Source organism: Saccopteryx bilineata, chromosome 4 (genome assembly GCF_036850765.1).
Source record: "Saccopteryx bilineata isolate mSacBil1 chromosome 4, mSacBil1_pri_phased_curated, whole genome shotgun sequence".
Lineage (NCBI taxonomy): Eukaryota > Metazoa > Chordata > Mammalia > Chiroptera > Emballonuridae > Saccopteryx > Saccopteryx bilineata.
Window position 1 is genome coordinate 133,233,299 of NC_089493.1, and position 17,791 is coordinate 133,251,089.

Genomic DNA, 17,791 nt, shown 5'->3' on the forward strand with positions numbered 1-17,791 from the left:
AACCCAGCAATGCCAGGTTCTAGGAATCCTGTACTTACTGCAGGCCCTTCTAGAACAAACCTTTGTGCTCCTGCCCCAGGCCGCCCCTTTGCATGTGGACTGGACAGCACTCCCATCTGAGAGACTTGCAGTGGGTCAGAGCTCTCCTGGGCACTGGAATCAGACAGGCCTGGGTTGGATTCCCACTCTGAGCCTGACCTCTAGTCAGGGTTTTCCAGGGAGAGGCCAAATCCATTTCCTGAGCCCCCTGAGAGTGATTGAGAATCTGGGGTGTTAAAAGCTAACTGGAATGTCCTGGGCTTTGCCGGGGCTAAGGATATTCGGGCCCATGTTGTACCCTGAAACCTGTTTTTCCAGAAGGACACACTTGGGCCAAAACGGAAAGGAAGGAGTGTGGTGTGAGGTTAAGCCCAATGACCTTGGTCTGAGCTTTGTGTTCCTATCAGCCCCTTACCTTGTAAAAGGGGCAGTTTGAGGCTCACAGGTTTGTCAGGAAGAGAAAATGGATTTATGTTTGTGAAAGGACATTGTATGGGGAGGAGTTTCCAGCTTGATACTTGGGCTCACCAAGGAGTGGGAGCTCAAAGGAGCTGCTCAGGAGATGACCCTGTCCCGGACAGTCTTCCTGGCTCCCCAGGGCCCCCTTGACATGCACAATGTGTCAGAGCTGGGTTTACCCTGAATCATTCAGGCAGTGCAGCCTGCTAGATGACAGATGGGGCTTCCTTGGAGCCTTCCAACCCCATTCTTATCCTTTTCCTAAAACAAGGCCAAGGGGTCCTTCCCATCAAGTCCTCAGCTGTTTCCAAGAAACTTCACCTAGAGGCAGTGGGACCCAGGAGCCCAGAGAGAGCTACTTTCAGGCTACTTAGCAAGTCTGCGCTAAGGGCTTGCTCCTCTAGGGGAGCAAGGACAGAGGCTAGAGGCCGAGCTTGGGCGAGGAGGTTCCCTTCAGGTGTCCACAGTCTGCCATTATCGCAGCATTGTGTTAAAACCAAACACCTGGGCTCCTTTTGCTCAGGCCTGCGCTGCAGCTGGGGATGGCAGTAGGTCAGGGTAGACACTGTCTCTGTCCCCATGGTGCCCACTTTCAGTCAGAGAAGAAAAAGAACCAAGCAATCCCAATGAAGTGTGATGAATGTTTATATGCCAAAAACTGGGTTTCATTTTTGTGTCTTCATGGTAAAGGTAAGTCAGACTTCTCATAATAGCAGCCAATGCATAGTGAGGGCTCAGGATGGACGGTCACTCTGTTCTCTGTGCCCACCAGCCCAATAGAGATGCTTTGATGACTTTTTGACTTCATGATGATGTGAAAAGTGATACAAATTGAGTAGAAAATGCACTTTGAATTTTGCATCGAGGTTTTTTCTCAGGCTCAGGGCTGTGAGCAGGTGTCCCTATCAGGTACGGGATCACCACGGTGAATGACCAGCACCCCACAATGTATGTATAGTGGGAAATGATTTTGCTCAACCCTAGCATTTTCCACTTATGACATTTTAAACTTACAATGGGGTTATTGGGATGTAACCCCATCATAAGTCGAGGAGCATTTACCTGTATTACCCCATTTCTCAGGTAAGGAAACAGATGTCTGCAGAGTTAAGCAACTTGCCTGAGGTCATAGAGCTGATAAGAGAGAGCTGGGATTTGAATTAAGGTAAGGTCTGACTCCAGATTTCTTGTATTTTATGAGACAGCTATATAAAAGTAATTAGAAAAATTATCTAAAGCTTCTCTCCCCTTAGGCCAGGGGTCTCAAACTCGCGGCCCGCCAAACAATTTTGTGCGGCCCGCCGAACAATTTTGTGCAGCCCACAGACTAATCCACGGGTTTACTTAATTTTATCTAAAATATTTTGAACTTCATGGAAGGCCCTAAACATCAGAATGTATCCTCTTTTTTCTTCCTTTATAAAATTGATTTTATTATGAATATAATGTAACACACTATGTGAAAGTGCATCAAATAAATGTGCAGCTTAATGAATTATTAAAAAGCAGATGCTTGTGTAGCTATCGCCCCAGCAGAGAAATCAAATTTGCCAGCACCCCAAGCTCCCCTTCCCAACCACTACCCCCCTCCTTCCCTACTTTCCTCCCTCCTTCCCTCCCTCCCTCCCTCTCTCCCTCCTTCCAGAGGGAACTATAATTGTCACCTTTATGGCAATCACCACCTTGCTTTTTTTTCTAGATTCATCACATAAGTATATATCCCTAACACTATAATTTAGTATTTTTTGGACTTTTATACAAATTGAATCATAGTGTGTATTGTATATATTCTTTCGTGACTGGCTTCTTTCACGTACATCATGATAGCTTCATCTTGGTAATTCAGTGTGTAGCTATAGCTCATTTCATTGCTATATGGTATTCTATTATAAAAATATACTGTGTTACTGTATATTTATCTAGTCCACTATTGATGGACATTTGTATTATTTCTGGTTTCAAAGTATTATGGATGATACTATTAGGAACTTTTTTTTTTAAGTGAGAGGAGGAGAAATAGACTCCTGCATTCACCCAACTGGGATCCACCTGGCAACCCTATGTGAGCCGATGCTCAAATCAACTGAGCTATCCTCAGTGCCTGAGGCCAATGCTCGGACCAACAGAGTCACTGGCTCTGAGAGGGGAAGAGAGAGAGAAGGGAGAGAGGGAGGAGGACAGAAGCACATGGTCACTTCTCACGTGTGCCCTGACTGGGAATTGAACCCCGGATGTCTGCACTCTAGGTCAATGCTCTATCCACTGAGCAACCTGCCAGGGCCAAAGAACATTCTTATATCCATACATGTCTTTTATTGCTTGCAGGTGAGTTTGCATTTCTGGTGGTTATATACCTAGGAGTTGAATGGCTGGATGCATACCTGAATAGCTAATGCCAAACAACTCCTCCAGTGACTGAACCAATCTGTACTTTCCAGCAGTGGATGAGAGAGTACCTGTTGCTCCATGTCCTTGCAAAGACTTGGCATTGTTAGTGTTCTTCATTTTAGCCAACGTGGTGGAGATATAGGGGTATCTCACTGTGGCTGGACTTGGCATTTCCCTGATGATTAATCATATTGATCAATTTTTCATGTTTTTGAATATCATTTTTTTTTTTGTGAAGTGCCTGTTCAAGTCTCCTGTTTATTTTTCTATTGGAGTGTCTATCTTTTTCTTACTGTTTTGTGAGAGTTCTCTATTCTGGATATAAGCCCTTACTTGATTACATATATGACAAATTGTTTCTCTTACCATCTGGCTTGCCTTGGACCTCTTAATGATGTCTTTTGATGAACAAAAGTTCTTAAAAATTTCTGAAGAAATCAGAGCTTTCTTTATTGAGGTATACTTTACATAGGTAAATTCACAGGCTTTAAGTGTTCAGGTCAATTGGTTTTGACAACTGTATGTATCTGTGTAACCACCAACTCAAACAATATATATGATATTTCCATCACCCCAGAAAGGTTCCTGATGCCTCTTTCCAGGCACTTCACCCACCTTCCAAAGGTAACCACCTTCTGATTTCTATCACCATACGTTATTCTGCCTGTTCTAGAATTTGTTTATTTATAGATGGAATAAAAAGTATGTCTGACTTCTTTTAGTCAACGTATGGTTTCATTTTTGTTTCTAGATTCACCCAGATTGTTGCATTTTGCAACATCCCTTGGTAACATTTTGCAAAACTATGGTACAATCTAACAACCAGGATATTGCCTTGATATAGTCAAGATACAGAACATTTCCATCACCACCAGGATCCCACTAGTGGTCCACTTCCCTCCTGCTCTCGTTCACTCCTTAATCCTTGGTAACTAATAATCTGTTCTCCATTTCTATTATTCAGTCATTTCAAGAAGCTTGTATAAATAGCACCATACAGCATTTAATCTTTTGATTTTTTTTTTCATTTAGCATTATCCTCTGGAGTTCAATCAGTTTCATACAAGCTGTTGCAAGTATTAGTAGTACCTTCCTTTATATGGCTGAGTTGTATAGTAGTCCATGGTATGGACATACCACATCTTCTTTAACTATTCACCTCTTCAAGGATGCCTGGGTTGTTTCCAGTTTTTTAATATTACAAATAAAGCTACTATAAACATTTGTGTACAGATTTTTGTATGAATATTTTCATTTTTCTGGGATAAACGCCCAGGAGTGTAGTTGCTGAATTATATGGTAGTAGCATATTTAGTTTTTAAAGACGTGGTAAAGTGTTTTCCAGAGTGACTGTTACACTCCTACCAGCAACATGTAAGTGATGCAGTTTCTCTGCATCCTTGCTAACATTTGGTGTTGTCATTTTTTTCTTTTTAACTTTAGCCATCCTGATAGGTGTGTAGTGATGTCTTATTTTGGTTTTAATTTGTATTTCCCTAAAATATAATGACGTTGAACATCTCATGAGCTTAGCATCTGTATGTCCTCTTTGATGAAATGCCTCTTTACGTCTTTTGCTCATATTGTAATTAGATATTTGCTATTTTTGCTGTTGTCTTTTAAAAAACATTTTTATTGTGGTAAAATATAATAAAAATGATCATTTTACCTATTTTAAGGGTAAAATTCAGTGGCTTGATTACATTTACATTTGTGCAACCATCACTACTGTTTCCATAACTTTTTCATCACCCCAACAGAAACTCTGCAATCGTTAAGCAATAGCCTCCTCTCCCATACTTCTTATCTACTTTCTATCTCTGTGAATTTGCCTAACTTAGCTACTTCACATAAATGGACTCAGCCACTAATATTTGTTCTTTTGCATCTGGCTTATTTCACTTAGCATAATGTTTTCATATTGTAGCATGTACCAGAACTTCATTCTTTTTATGAATGAGTACTACTCATACACACACACACACACACACACACACACATATCACATTCTGTTTATCCATGTATTTATTGATGGTCACTTAGGTTGTTGCCTTTTTTTCTTTACTCTGGCAGGGCTATAACACTAACTTTCCTCAATACTTTACTTTCAACCCAGTAGCAGCTACTATCTGGAAAGCCTTAAGTAGTCTCTTCCTATACATGTGTAACCTAGCCGTCAGCCACGGATTTATAAGAAACCCCTACACTGACTTATTGGGCCACCTATCTGCGTAGGTCTCTTCTCTCCATTGCCCTGTGTTCAGATTATAGCTGCTTTAGCTGCTCTAAACTCTAATCTCTGCTTCCTCAGCTCAGTGGTACTGCAATACTCTATTTGGAGTCTAGCTCTTTTAAACATGATGGGGAAATTGTCCTCAGTCAGAGAGCTGGATGGTTAAATGATTATGCAGCTTACATCATGAGTTTCTCTCAAAAACCATAGTCATACTGCCCACTGTCCTTGCCCAAATAGTTGGTACATATAAATGTATTGTTATATATACATATGTATGTGTGTGTGTGTATACACACACACACACACATAGATATGTGTATGACTGTCTATTTATCTTTCTATATATCTCTCCATCTGTTTGATAGCTGTTTATAGTGGGAGGGATAGACTGGTGCTAGCTACTCCATAACACTTAGAGGCAGAAGTTTCCCTCTTCTTATCTTGATGAAGTGGATTAAGTGTTGGCAAAGATGTTGAAATAGATGTTAGGGAGAGCCAGCTACTCTCTCTGTGCCCCTACCCTTGTCAGGTTTCTATAGAGAAATCATTAGTTAGGCTCTGCAAGCACATGGATGTGATGCCTTGCATACCTCTGTTAGTGTGCTTCAAATGAAGGAACCTTTACTACATGAGCACCAATGACAAGATTCTCTTGCACCAAGGAAGTTATTCACCTTATTGTTGCCAACAAATAAAGAGTATGTTAAAAATTAAGGAAACAATCCCCTTCACTATTGCAACAACAACAAAAAGTACCTAGGAATAAATTTAACCAAGGAAGTAAAAGACTTGAACTCAGAAAATGATAAGACATTAAAAAAAGAAATTAAGGAAGATACAAACAAGTGGAAGCATATAGTGTGTACATGGATAGGAAGAATAAATATCATTAAAATGCCTATACTAACCAAAGCAATCTATATATCCAAAGCAATTTCTATTAAAATATCAATGTCATACTTCACAGATCTTGAACAAATATTCCAAAAATTTACATGGATCCAAAAAAGAACCCAAATAGCCTCAGTAATCTTGAAAATGAAGAACAAAGTGGGAGGTATCACACTTTCTAATCTCAAGATATACTACAAGGCCATTATAATAAAAACAGCTTGGAGAGATGGGAAGATGGCAGCGGAGCAGGCGGACGCCCAGATGCCCAACTCTCACCACCAAACTGGAATACAAATCAATTTAGGAAAAATCAGCATGAAAAACCAACTCTGGACTACAAGAACAGCTCTCAAAAACCAAGGAGAAAAGAAGGAGCCACAACAAACCTGGTAGGGAGCGCCTGAATCTCCTCTGCTTTCAGGAACAAAGGGGAGGGGGAGGCTGAGAGCCCAAAGGGGATCTCACCCAAGGGTAAAGAGCAGAAAATACTGCTCACAGCCACTTGCCTGGCAACCAGGAAGCGAGGTGTGTTGAAAAGACCAGCTTATCTCCCAAGTGGAAAGGATAGGGAGAGGGACAGACTGTGAGGGGGTAAGGAATGCAGGAAATGAACTAAAAAAGCTGACTCATCTGTGTGGAGGCAGCCATAGCTGGGGAAGGGACTGAACCTTCCACAAAACAGTACTAAATTGCTTCCGGATCAGAGATCTCCGGACATCTCTCTAGCTCCAAACAGCACAACAAGACACAGCTGAAAACAAGAAGTGGGGAAGAGGGACAGTAACTCAGGTCTCCATGGAGATCTGAGATACAACTCCCCCTACTGAAGCTGAGAAAACACCCTGCCCCCAGAGAGATTAGTTGGCTGAAGAGGCCTTCAGAGTCTCAGGTTACACCCATCCCATTCCTGGATACAGTTTCAAGGGAGCCCCCTGCTGAGATCAGTAAACAAGACTATCACCTGTTAAGAAAACAAACAAAAAAGACTTCAAAGCTGCCCAAATCTGAAAGTGGATTACAGATAACAGCTGATACCAACCCAAGAAGACCTAGAATAACACAACTGAAAACTGGAGGTAGACAACACTAAGCCTAGACTCAACCAACTCTACAAATAAAACACCCAAACACAATGAGAAGACAAAAAAGTGCAATCCAAATGAAACCACAAGAGACACCTTCAGGAGATGAACTGAGTGATATGGAAATAATCAAACTTCCAGATGCAGAGTTCAAAATAATAATTGTAAGGATGCTTAGGGATTTTAGTACAACAATGGATGGTCATTATGAACACCTAAATAAAGAAATAGCAAGTATAAAAAATAATCAGATGGAGATGACAAATACAATATCAGAAATAAAGACCACAATGGAAGGAATAAAAACAGGATAGATAGAGCTGAGGATCGAATCAAAGAGTTGGAGGACAACTGGAATGAAGTCATGAAAGCAGAGAAGAAAAAAGAAAAGAGACTCAAAAAGTCTGAGGAAACTATTAGAGAGTTCTGTGACAACATGAGGAGAAATAACATCCACATCATAGGAGTTCCTGAAGAAGAAGAAAAAGAACAAGAACAAGGGATAGAGACACTGTTCAATCATATCATAGCTGAAAACTTCCCTAAATTAATGCAGGAGAAACTCTCACAAGTTCAAGAAACACAGAGGACTCCATTAAAGAGAAACCCAAAGAAACCTACACCAATCCACATCATAATTAAAATATCAAAGCTAAGCGATAAAGAGAAAATATTAAAAGCTGCAAGAGAAAAAAAAGCTATCACCTACAAAGGAGCCCCCATAAGGATGACATCCGACTTCTCAACAGAAACACTTGAGGCCAGAAAGGAATGGCAAGAAATATTCAAAGTAATGCAGAACAAGAACCTACAACCAAGACTACTTTATCCAGCAAGGCTATCATTTAAAATTGAAGGAGAAATAAAAAGCTTCCCAGACAAAAAACAACTCAAGGAATTCATTACAACCAAACCAATGCTGCAGGAAATGTTAAGGTGCCTGTTGTACACAGATCAAAGTGGGAAAAGAATATAGCAAAAAAAGGAATACAGCTTTAAAGAATAAAATGGCAATAAAGAACTACATATTAATAATATCCATAAATGTAAATGGATTAAATGATCCAATCAAAAGACACAGGGTAGCTGAGTGGATAAGAAAACAGGACCCATACATATGCTGTCTACAAGAGACACACCTTAGAACAAAAGATACACATAGATTGAAGGTAAAAGGATGGAAAAAACATTTCATGCAAATGGAAATGAAAAAAAGGCTGCGGTAGCAATACTTATATCAGACAAATTGGACTTCAAAACAAAGGATATAGTAAGAGATAAAGAGGGCCATTACATAATGATAAAGGGAGTAATCCAACAGGAAGATATAACTATTATAAATATTTATGCACCTAATATAGGAGCACCTAAATATATAAAGCAGACTTTGGTGGATTTAAAGGGCGAGATCAACAGCAGTACTACAATAGTAGGGGATTTCAATACCCACTAACATCTCTAGATAGATCCTCAAGAAAGATAATTAACGAAGAAACAGCAGACTTTTTGGACACACTAGATCAACTCAATTTAATAGATACCTTCAGAATCTTTCACCCTAAAGCAGCAGAATATGCATTCTTTTCAAGTGCTCATGGTACATTCTCTAGGATAGACCACATGTTAGGGCACAAAAGTACTCTCCACAAATTTAAGAAGATTGAAATCATATCAAGCACTTTCTCCTATCACAATGGCATGAAACTAGAAATGAACCACAACAGAACAACTCAAAAATTCTCAAAACATGGAAACTAAATAGCAGGTTGTTAAATAACAAATGGATTAAAAATGAGATCAAAGAAGAAATAAAAAAATTCCTAGAAACAAACGATAATGAGCATACATCAACTCAAAATTTATGAGACACAGCAAAAGCAGTACTGAGAGGGAAGTTCATAGCACTACAGGCACACTTTCAGAAGCTAGAAAAAGCTCAAATAAACAACTTAACCCTGCATGTAAAAGAACTAGAAAAAGAAGAGCAGGTAAAGCCCAAATGTAGTGGAAGGAAGGAAATAATAAAGATCAGAGCAGAAATAAATGACATAGAGTCTAAAGAAACAATACAGAGGATTAATGAAACTAGGAGCTGGTTCGTTGAAAAGGTAAACAAGATTGATGAACCTTTAACTAGACTCACCAAGAAAAAGTGAGAGAGGACTCAAATAAATAAAATTAGAAATGAGAGTGGAGAAATAACAACTGACACAACAGAAATACAAAATATTGTAAGAAAATACTATGAAGAACTGTATGCCAAAAAACTAGACAACCTAGATGAAATGGACAAATTCCTTGAAACATACAATCTTCCAAAAATCAGTCTGGAAGAATCAGAAAACCTAAACAGACCGATTACACCAAATGAGATCGAAACAGTTATCAAAAAACTCCCAACAAATAAAAGTCCAGAGCCTGATGGCTTCACAACTGAATTCTACCAAATATTCAAAGAAGAACTAACTCCTATCCTTCTCAAACTATTTCAAAAAATTCAAGAGGAAGGAAGACTTCCAAGTTCCTTTTATGAGGCGAGCATAATTCTGATTCCAAAACCAGGCAAAGACAACACAAAGAAAGAAAATTATAGGCCAATATCTCTGATGATTATAGATGCTAAAATCCTCAACAAAATATTAGCAAACCGGATCCAACAATATATGGAAAAAATCATACACCATGATCAAGTGGGATTTATTCTGAGGAGGCAAAGCTGGTACAATATTCATAAATCAATCAATGTGATTCATCACATAAACAAAAAGGAGAAAAACCATACGATAATTTCAATAGATGCAGAAAAAGTATTTGATAAAATCCAGCACCCTTTCATGATCAAAACTCTCAGCAAAGTGGGAATACGGGGAACATACCTCAACAGGATAAAAGCCATCTATGAGAAACCCATAGCCAACATCATACTCAATGGGCAAAAATTAAAAGCAATACCCTTAAGATCAGAACAAGGCAGGGGTGCCCCCTTTCACCACTCTTATTTAACATAGTCCTGGAAGTCCTAGCCAGAGTAATCAGACAAGAAGAAGAAATAAAAGGCATTCAAGTTGGAAAGAAGAAGTAAAACTATCATTATTTGCAGGTGATATGATATTGTATATATAAAACCCTAAAGTCTCAGTCAAAAAGCTACTGGACCTGATAAGTGAATTCAGCAAAGTGGCAGGATATAAAATCAATACTCAGAAACCAGAGGCATTTTTATACGCCAACAATGAACAGTCAGAAAGAGATATTAAGGAAACAATCCCCTTCACAATTACAACCAAAAAAATAAAGTACCTAGGAGTAACTTAACCAAGGAGACTAAAGACTTGTACTAGGAAAATTACAAAGCATTGATAAAAGAAATCAAGGAAGATACAAACAAGTGGAAGCATATACCGTGCTCATGCTTAGGAATAATAAACATCATTAAAATGTCTATGTTACCCAAAGCAATCTATAAATTCAATGCAATACCAATTAAAATACCAATGACATACTTCAATGATATAGATCACATATTCCAAAAATTTATATGGAACCAAAAGCGAACACGAATAGCCTCAGCAATCTTAAAAAAGAAGAATAAAGTGGGAGGTATCACACTTCCTGATATCAAGCTATACTACAAGGCCATTGTACTCAAAACAGCCTAGTACTGGCATAAGAACAGGCATATAGATCAATGGAACAGAACAGAGAACCTAGAAATAAACCCACAGTTCTATGGACAACTGATATTTGACAAAGGAGGTAAGGAAATACAATGGAGTAAAGACTGCCTCTTTAACAAATGGTGTTGGGAAAATTGGACAGCTACCTGCAAAAAAATGAAACTAGATCACCAGCTTACACCACTCACAAAAATAAACTCAAAATGGATAAAAGACTTAAATGTAAGCCTTAAAACTATAGGCATCTTAGAAGAAAACATAGGCAGTAAGCTCTCTGACATCTCTCAGAGCAATCAATATATTTGCTGATTTATCTCCACGGGGAAGTGTAATATAAGACAGGATAAACAAATGGGACTATATCAAACTAAAAAGCTTTTGCACAGCTAAAGACAACAAGAACAGAATAAAACGACAAACTACACAATGGGAGAACATATTTGACAATACGTCTGATAAGGGGTTAATAACCAAAATTTATAAAGAACTTGTAAAACTTAATACCAGGAAGACAAACAATCCAATCCAAAAATGGGCAAAAGAAATGAATAGACACTTCTCTAAAGAGGACATACAGATGGCCAATAGGCATATGAAAAAATACTCAACATCACTAATTATTAGAGAAATGCAAATTAAAACCACAATGAGATGTCACCTCACACCAGTCAGAATGGCACTCATCAACAAAACAACACAGAATAAGTGCTGGCGAGGATGTGGAGAAAAGGGAACCCTCCTGCACTGCTGGTGGAAATGCAGACTGGTGCAGCCTTTGTGGAAAACAGTATGGAGATTCCTCAACAAATTAAAAATCGAACTGCCTTTTACACCATAACACTGTATGAAAAGAAGAAATGCACCCCCATGTTTATGGCAGCATTGTTCACAATAGGGAAGATTTGGAAACAGCGCAAGTGTCTGTCAGAGGACGAGTGGATAAAAAAGCTTTGGTACATATATACTGTGGAATACTACTCAGTCATAAGAAATGATGACATCGGATCATTTACAATAACATGGATGGACCTTGATAACATTATATGGAGCGAAATAAGTAAATCAGAAAAAAGCTAAGAACTATATGAATCCATACATAGATGGGACATAAAAATGAGACTCAGAGACATGAACAAGAATGTGATGGCAATGGGGGTGGTGGGGTGGGGGGAGGGGGGAGGGGGCGAGGAAGGAGAGAGGAGTTGGGGGAGGGTTGTGGCACAAAGAAAACCAGATAGGAGATGACAGAAGACAATTTGACTTTGGGGGAGGGGTATACAGCACAATCAAATGTCAAAATAATCTGGAGATGTTTCCTCTCAACATTTGTACCCTGATTTATCAATGTCACTGCATTAAATTTAATAAATAAATTTTAAAAAATACAGCTTGGTACTGGCATAAGAACAGGCATACAGATCAATGGAACAGAACAGAGAACCCAGAAATAAACCCATGCCTTTATTGTCAATTGATATTTGACAAAGGAGGTAAGAGTATACAATGGAGTAGAGTAAAGATAGTCTCTTTAATAAATGGTGTTGGGAAAATTGGACAGGTACATGCAAAAAAATGAAACTGTACTACGAACTTACACCATTCACAAAAACAAACTCAAAATAAAAGACTTAAATGTAAATCGTGAAACCATAAATATCTTGGAAGAAAACATAGGCAGTAAACTCTCCAATATTTCTTGTAGCAATGTCTTTGCCAATATATCTCCAAAGGCAAGTGAAATAAAGGACAAAATAAACAAATGGGACTATATCAAACTAAAAATCTTTTGCACAGCAAAAGACACCATTAACAAAATGAAAAGTCAACCCACAAAATGAGAGAACATATTTGCTGATACACCTGTAAGGGGTTAATAACCAAACTTTATAAAGCATTTCTAAAATTAAACACCAGGAAGGTAAACAATCCAATTAAAAAACAGGCAAAGGTGGCCTGATCTGTGGTGGCGCAGTGGATAAAGCCTCGATCTGCAATGCTGAGGTCACTGGTTTAAAACCCTGCACTTGTTTGGTCAAGGCACATATGGGAGTTGATGCTTCCTGCTCCTCTCCTCTTTCTCTCTCTCACTCTCTTTCCTCTCTGAAATGAGTTAAAAAAAAACAAACAGGCAAAAGACATACAGATTGCCAATAGGCATGTGAAAAAATGTTAAATGTCACTAATCATTAAGAGAAATGCAAATTTAAACCACAATGAGATATCACCTCACACCTGTCAGAATGACTCTCATTAACAAATCAACAAACAAGTGCTGGTGAGGTTGTGGAGAAAAGGGAACCCTCCTACACTGCTGGTGGGAATGCAGCCTGGTGCAGCCACTGTGGAAAACAGTATGGAGATTCCTCAAAAATTTAAAAATGGAGCTGCCTTTTGACCCAGCTATCCCACTTTTAGGAATATATCCTAAGGATCCCAAAACATTAATTCAAAAGATGATATGTATCCCGTGTTTATTGCAGCATTGTTTACAATATCCAAGATCTGAAAACAGCACAAGTGTCCATCAGTGGACGAGTACATTAAAAAGCTGTGGTACCTACACACAATGGAATACTATGCAGCTGTGAAAAAGAAGGAAATCTTGCCTTTTGCGATGACATGGACGGAACTGGAGATTATTATGCTGAGGGAAATAAGCCAGGCAGGGAAAGACAAATATCATATGATCTCATATGTGAATCTAATGAACATGGTGAACTGAGGAATGGAAAAGAGGCAGAGGTGGGGTCATGGGGACCAGAGGGACAGCTGTCAGAAGAAAGAGGGATGAGTGGAGAGGAAGAGAGAAGATGAAGAGATTAGAGAAATTATATATACATAACACATAGATACAGATAACAGGACAGCAAATCCCAGATGGAAGGGGGGAGGAAGTCAGGGGGAGGGGGCAAAGGGGGTGTAATGGGCGGCATGTCACTGGGAGTGAGGGTATTATATTGAGTGGGACACTTGAATCCATGTTAACACAATAAATTTAAAAAATTAATAGTGCTAAAAAAATTAATAGTAAAAAATGTATGTTAATTTTTCATTAAAAAATTCAGTTTTGCCTATATTAGCCTGTCCTTTTGCATAAAGGAAGTTAAAAAGTTTGCCCTGTTACCTGGTTGACGGTGGATGGAAACATAAAACTTTTAAAGGCCTATCTGTATTCTTTGCTGCTGTAAGTCATTATTAGCACATGGACCAGACTCCTGGCCTTGGGCCTGCAGGTGGAAGGCCACGTAGTAAACCATATTCCAGCAGAGGAGGACACATAAGAGATGTCTTTGTCTTTCACTCCATTAAAATGGAGGCACAGCCAAGCAAAACAGAGAAGTTACTCTGAGACATACTATGCCTATAAAGGAATATGAAGCTTGGCATCTCATCCTGTTCCAGGAGCCCACAAGCAACTCATTCATTCAGTAGACTTTTAATGATTACCTCCACTGAGTGTGAGGCCCTGTGTTGGGTTCTGGGGATAGAGGGTGAGGGGAAGATTCATCAAGCACATGATGGTTGAGTTGGCTCCTAGGGTCAGATCTTGGTTCCAAAGAAAACTGAGTAAGAAAAAAAAATTCAGCGAGCTCATCTTTTTCATATTTGCATTAGAATAAAGAACCTACAAAAAAAACCAAACAAACACAAAAAAACACCTACAAATGAAATTTATTTTCTAGAAAGGAGCCCAGAGAGTTCCTTTTGGAGGCTGGGGTACCATCTCAAGGGGAACCTCTGGCCTTGGCTAACCCACGCATACAATTAAAGAAGGCAGACAGGACTGTCTTCCCTGCTGGGTGTAGTTTTGGAGTCTTTGTTACATTGGTGGATAAAGCCTCCTGTCCAGGGTAAGGTACTGTTTAGGACCATGCATCTGAACACATGCCTTGACCGTTCCTTGTCCAGGTTTCCCATCCTCTCTCTGCCATGCCCACCAGGTTGCACAGCTCTTTCTCCCTGTTGTCCGTGCCACTGGCATGGTGGTGATCACATGACAGTGTCCTTCCATGGGCAGGCTTAGATTTTTTTTTTTTTACTTGTAATTATTTGTTGGATATATACTCTTTTTTTTTAAATTATAATTTTATTTTTTTAATGGGGTGACATCAATAAATCAGGTTACATATATTCAAAGATCAACAAGTCCAGGTTATCTTGTCTTTCAATTATGTTGCATACCCATCACCCAAAGTCAGATTGTCCTCTGTCACCTTCTATCTAGTTTTCTTTGTGCCCCTCCCCCTCCCCCTTTCCCTCTCCCTTTCCCCCATCCCCCCATAACCACCACACTCTTATCAATGTCTCTTAGTTTCAATTTTATGTCCCACCTACGTATGGAATAAAACATTAGATTTTTGAGGAAACAGATTTTTATCTTGAGGGAGGAAAAGTCTATGACATGATGATCAGAACTAACTTGTTGATTTTAAAACAGGTCTGGAAAAGATACCCTGGAAGATGTCCTGAGTGGAAATGTGTGTACTGCGTGGTGTGCCGGGTTCTGCAGTTGGAGTGGGATTGCTGAGTCAGGAGGCTGGAGCCTGCCCTGAGAAGAAGAGGGGAGCCTGGTCATCACCACCATCGCGGGCATCAGAATCAGAGCTGTGACATTCCCCGCTGATGGTTAGAATGCCTTTTTCTCTCCTTTCGGAAGAGGAGGTGTGAATGCTAGTCAAGAAAGGGGAATCTTCTCCATCAACTGCTCTATTGTACAAAACAAGTAAACCCTGGCAGGCTTGGCTCCCAGTCTGAGGTGTGTGGAGCAGGAGGTGGGCGCTTGCGGTGGGGCGCAGGGCACTGCCTCTGGCTCCCTGTGCGGGCCCTCCGGTGGCCGGGCGGGCTTGGGCTGGCACCATGGGTCTGTGCGCATGGAAGCTGTATGACTTTAGGTCGGAGAACGTGAGTGAGATCTCGTTGCAAGAGCTCGAGGTGCTGAGCCTGTGCAGCTAGCAGGACATCGAGGGCTGGTTGGAGGGCGTCCACACCATGGAGACACTCTCTGACCCGTAGCTAGGCTCAGGTGGTGGCCCAGTGCCCGCACAGCAGTAGGTGTTGGGGGGCCGAGAGCTTGGCCATCTGAGCAGCTTCTCCACATTCATCAAGGCAGGTGGTGAGACCTTTGTGCTGGGCAAGGCGTTGGGCTGCATCAAGGACAGGGACAAGCTGTGTGTGGTGCTGGGGCCCAAGGGCTCTGAATGGTAGGAGAACCCCTACCGTGCACCATCAACGACTCCACCAAGCAGACCGAGTTCGAGGCCATGAGGAGCTACATCTACAAGCTGGTGTCCACACCTGTGCAGGTGCCTCTGCACTGGCCCTACAAGCACTTGGAGTGGCTGTAGGCGGGCCTGGCCAAAAAATTCCCCGGTGGGTGCCCCACCTGCCAGAGAAGCAGGCCACGGGCCACTTTGAGGCGAACTCATCTCCAAGTGCAGGAAGGGCCTCACCTGGTGGATGAATCACATGCCCAACCCCCCAGTGGTGGTGCAGTGCAGTGTCTTCCAGCACTTTCTGACCTGCCCCCAGTGGTACCAATGAGAAGGCCTGGGAGCAAGGCAAGAGGAAGGCCGGAGGAACGAGATGATGGGCGCCAACTTTTTCCTGATGCTAAGCGCATGGCCTTTTGCTGCGCTGGACCTGCAGGAGGTGGGAAACGACAGCAACGACTTCAAGAGATTCACCAGAAAGGTGGACAGAGCACACAGCAGCTCAATCACACAGCCGTTGAGTCTGCACACAAGCCAGGTGATGCGCTTCAAGGAGGATTATGGGAAGGTGGGTCAGTCCCTGCGCGGTCTCAGCCAGGCCTTTGGGTGAAACCCTCACCGGAGACGCCTATGACGCCATCTGTGAGCTCTCTGCGGAGCTGCCCAGGCAGGACCTGGACCCGGTCATGGACCTGTTAGCGCTGGCTGACTTCCCCAACATCATCCCTGTGCAGAAAGGAGCTCTTACCAAAGTAAAGAAGAACTGATGACCCGTGGAAGAAGGGAAGATGGAGGTCCAGAGGCTGATGACATTCAAGATCAATGCAACACTATTTCTTTTGCCACCTTGGCTAAAATTTGCCATTTCCATCAAATTTGAGTAAGAGACTAAGTCATAGATGCAGGATTTCTTTTCTTTCTTTTTTTTTTCTGAAGCTGGAAACGAGGAGATACAGTCAGACAGACTCCTGCATGCGCCCGACCGGGATCCACCTGGCACGCCCACCAGGGGCGACACTCTGCCCACCAGGGGGCTATGCTCTGCCCCTCTGGGGCATCACTCTGCCATGACCAGAGCCACTCTAGCGCCTGGGGCAGAGGCCAAGGAGCCATCCCCAGCGTTCGGGCCATCTTTGCTCCAATGGAGCCTCAGCTGCGGGAGGGGAAGAGAGAAACAGAGAGGAAGGAGGGGGGGTGGAGAAGCAAATGGGCGCTTCTCCCATGTGCCCTGGCCGGGAATTGAACCCGGGTCCCCCGCATGCCAGGCCGACACTCTACCATTGAGCCAACTGGCCAGGGCCTAGATGCAGGATTTCTTACAACAACAAATAATGTTTTTCCAAAAAAGTGATGCAGAAGTTAGAAGGGGCTCTTCACAAATATGGTAGTGGTTAATGACTGGACATTGGGTTGTGGACTGTTCCAGTTCAAGAATAATTTCTCCAAAAGAATAAACTGCTATCAAAGAGTGATATTGGCCAACTCTCAGTGTGATACAAGGCTGGTTTTGTGTGAACTGAGACTGGACTGAATAGATAATGGTGTAGGGAAGAAACAGTTAATAAGATTGTATAGTAGAAACAGTACCACACATTGTAACTAAATTATGCTATGTGTGCCTACACTACTGTTGTAACTTTTGGAATAATGATTATACTATTTAAAAAACCCCACAAAAAACCCCAAATAAACCATTTGTTAGTATTAACCAAGGCTCACCAGGGAGCAAAGGGATGGAGCTTAGAAATGGTGCTTTAGACGCTCCAGAAATTTACCAGAAGGAACAGAGGAGCAGGGGCAGGAGGA

At 41.2% G+C, this 17,791-nt stretch overlaps 1 pseudogene; it reads left to right on the forward strand.

Annotated features, from left to right (window-relative positions):
• Window positions 1-15,632: 15,632 nt before the first annotated feature.
• Window positions 15,633-17,380, forward strand: LOC136335549 (sorting nexin-18 pseudogene; annotated as a pseudogene).
• The last annotated feature ends 411 nt before the right edge of the window (window positions 17,381-17,791 follow it).